The sequence below is a fragment of the Symphalangus syndactylus genome, chromosome 11, assembly GCF_028878055.3.
Source record: "Symphalangus syndactylus isolate Jambi chromosome 11, NHGRI_mSymSyn1-v2.1_pri, whole genome shotgun sequence".
NCBI classification, from domain to species: domain Eukaryota; kingdom Metazoa; phylum Chordata; class Mammalia; order Primates; family Hylobatidae; genus Symphalangus; species Symphalangus syndactylus.
In genome coordinates, this window is record NC_072433.2 from 19,056,387 (window position 1) to 19,060,163 (window position 3,777).

A 3,777-nucleotide genomic window follows, 5' to 3' on the forward strand; every position below is an offset into this window, starting at 1 on the left:
GTTCATTGTGTGGACAAGATATTTCCTCAGCAGGCACATGCCTTGAGGTCTGTGCCAGGATTTGGCCCTCAGGGTTATATGTTGCTCTGTTTAAGACTTACCCATAGGATTTCCAAAGGACGGAAAGAATTTGAATACAGATCTGGTAGCTTAGAGGGCAAGCTAAGATAATAAGTGAGAATGCGAGCGTGTGTGTGTGTGTGTTGAGAACTACGGAACACTTCACACGTAATAACTTTGTACAAACCTCTGCACTAAATAATGCAGAGCACCTAAATGAAATACTAGTATGGCTTCTAACAGCATAATGCTGTGTCCCTAGGATGTTACTAGAGATAAAGAAGGACATTTTGTAATATGAGTTGGGTCAATCCACAATCTACACACATGTCAAAACATATTGTACACTATGAATCCCAAATATCTGAGACAGGTCTCAGTCAATTTGGGAAGTTTATTTTGCCAAGGTTGAGGACGTGTGCCCATGACACAGCCTCAGGAGATCCTGACATGTGCCCAAGGTGATCAGGGCACAGCTTGGTTTTATACATTTTAGGGAGACATCAGACATCAATCAATATATGTAAGATAAACATTAGTTCCTCCCAAAAAGGCAGGACAACTCAAAGCAGGGAGGGGGCTTCCAGGTCACAGGTAGGTAGAGACAAATGGTTGCATTCTTTTGAGTTTCTGATTAGCCTCTCCAAAGAAGGCAATCAGATATGCATTTATCTCAGTGAGCAGAGGGGTGACTTTGAATAGAGTGGGAGGCAGGTTTGCCCTAAGTAGTTCCAAGCTTGACTTTTCCCTTTAGCTTAGTGATTTTGGGGTCATAAGATTTATTTTCCTTTCACATTTCCCCCCTTTTCTTTCTGAAATCTTTTGGAGAAAGCATTTTTGGGAGAAAATGAGTCTCTGCTCTCAGGTTTCATCTGCTCTCTCACAGCTAAGACAGTTTATTCCTAGATAGATAAGTTCCAAGTTATTAGGAAAGCTCATTTTTAGCAGGTTGTGAAGTCTTATGTCCTATGAAGAGAAAATAGGAGGAAGAAGGGAGAAAAACTACAACAAACAAAAGAACAATCCTGCAAAATTGATATAGGCCACCTTACTCTGAAGTCCATACATCAGTAGGCAGGTATAAAAGTGGCTTACGTATGTAAAAGGTTGCTGTTATTTTCCTTTGAAGTTTAAGTTGTCTAGTTTCAGTTTGCAGGGCTTTAAGAAAGCACAGCTTAGTTTTCAGTGATTTCAAATTAGGAAAAATGGGGGGAAAAGGAAAAAAATGAAAACATTATTTTGGAGACTTGTAGCCAGGAAAAGTTAGAATTTGGTCCAGACTGTAGAAAATAATAAAAACAGAAAAACATTAGGCAAGACTAGAATCTAACAACAGGTGTACTTTAGTTTTTGAAACATAATTTTTCTCTCTCCAGTTTCCCATTTTTACTAAAGACAAATCATGGCAGGACCAATTTGCTTTATTATACTTGGCCAGATTATTTGTATAAAGTGCAGCTAGAATAATTATTCTTCACATAGGCTTTTTAAATTGGCTTTGATGGAACTTTGTTCCATGGAAGGAATCTCAGATAAGACTTTTTTAAAGCCAAGCCCAGCCATGGATTTGTACCATCAAATACCTATGAGTTGGGCGAATTCCTCTCCCCTTGAGGTCTCAAGATAACTTGGGGGCCCCAGTCCTGTCAGAAAATGACATTCATTTCTTATCACAGATCAAGAACCTCGTACAGGGACTGTGTAGATAAAGTATGAGGCCAGTTTTCCCAAGGGGCTTTTATTGGCTCTAAAAGTCGAGTTTGACTCCTTAAAGCAAAGTACACCATTCCAGTCAAAACTTGGTAAAATAACCAGTTGCTCCAATGATGTCCTGTTACAAATGAAAACAGATTCTTTTAGATGGAGTCTCTCTCTGTCACCCAGGCTGGAGTGCAGTGGCATGATCTCGGCTCACTGCAAGCTCCACCTCCCAGGTTCACGCCATTCTCCTGCCTCAGCCTCCCGAGTAGCTGGGACTACAGGCCCCTGCCACCACGCTCGGCTAATTTTTCTGTATTTTTAGTAGAGACGGGGTTTCACCATGTTAGCCAGGATGGTCTCGATCTCCTGACCACGTGATCCGCCTGCCTTGGCCTCACAAAGTGCTGGGATTACAGGCTTGAGCCATCGCGCCCGGCCAAAAACAGATTCTTATTGCACTTATGCAAATAACTATATAGCCGTAAGTTAAGAATACTCAAAATAGTTTCCAAATTCTGGAGAAATCAGGTGGAGAGAAACAAATATGCTCCAAATTTTGTTTGTAGGAGTATATTGAATTGTTAAAAGCTGTCAATAGCACAAAAGAAAAGTTTTCTTGACTGAAAAACAAAAGATCAGTAACATTTTAAGCAAAAAGTCAAAAAGATTACTTCAGTCATCTATTAGTTCAGTCCTTGTAGTTAATTCCTGTTCTGCTTGGTATTCATGAACATTTCAGCTCTCCATGAGTCCTGAAAGTTTTTCCTCTATTCTGATGTCACAATCTCCAAAATTATCAGAAACCTGCATTCAAGAGCACCTATTAGAGTTTTATAGCAGATTATAAAACCACCTTCTAAAGAGAACCAAAGCAAGACAACAATTGTCCATGGATGACAAAAAGTTTTAGGGCGGCTATAGTCAAAGACACAATTGACAAGGAAATTTGTTACCTCTGTGGTACACAAAAATTTAACATAACAATTATTACTATTAATACTAATAAGGTACACTAAGTCATATCAGAATTATAGGAGTTCCCATAATTTTGGAACACATACCAATAACATATTTATACAAATATAGCCCAAAGAAAACCAAACCATTTCATGTTTGACAATGCTTCCTATATAATTTTTATACCAAATAAGCCAAATATGTCATTTTTGGGCTTTAGGGAACCTAATATCTAAAAAGATTAATTAGGTCATAAAAAGACATGTGTAATTTGATTTTGAAAAGTTTGTCAAATATCAAAGGTTTAAAACACTTGATATCACAAAATAGGATCACAGGTCATTGTAAAATAAGTGATTCATTTAACCAAAGTGATAACTCAAGGGTTTTCTAAAAGGGTGAAAACCTTCATTCTTTGAGAGAGGAGACTTAATTTTCCAAACAATAAGCCCTAATAAAAATAGCATGAAGCCAATTAAATTTGTTTTTCAAAATTTTATAAACAATCTCTAAAATGTTAATTTTGACCATAACACATAACTTCCATAAGCCTTTTTATAACCTTTGTAACCTTTAATAAGGAGTTGGTTAATACTTCAAGAAAACCTTGTTAATCTGACACAGGGCCTCATGTGCTGGTCTTGCATCAGTGTGCCTTTGACATTAATGGTTAATTTATAGAGAAACTGAACTTCTTTTATCTCTCAAAATTGGCCCTTACAATCTCATGCACCTGCCTCTTCTGTGATAGTCCCTGGACCTTGAAGAGTTGAATAGCTTTAATTTCTGGCCCTGTGTCTTAGGAATGCAGTTTACTTTGATTGGCATCTTCTACCAGACCTGAATACGATGCTTTATTTACTGTCAGTGTTTAAGAGTTAGCAGGATTTGGTGTCTTTTTTAGACCCAGGAGTCAAAGCCCAGTAACTCAATATTACAAGGACTTTAAAAGCACATACAGAAAGATACACAGATGTAATAACCTTAATTGAAAAAAAATTTTTAAACTGTTTTTTCTAAGCAAACCAAAACTTAGTAATAATGGGATAAGAATTATTT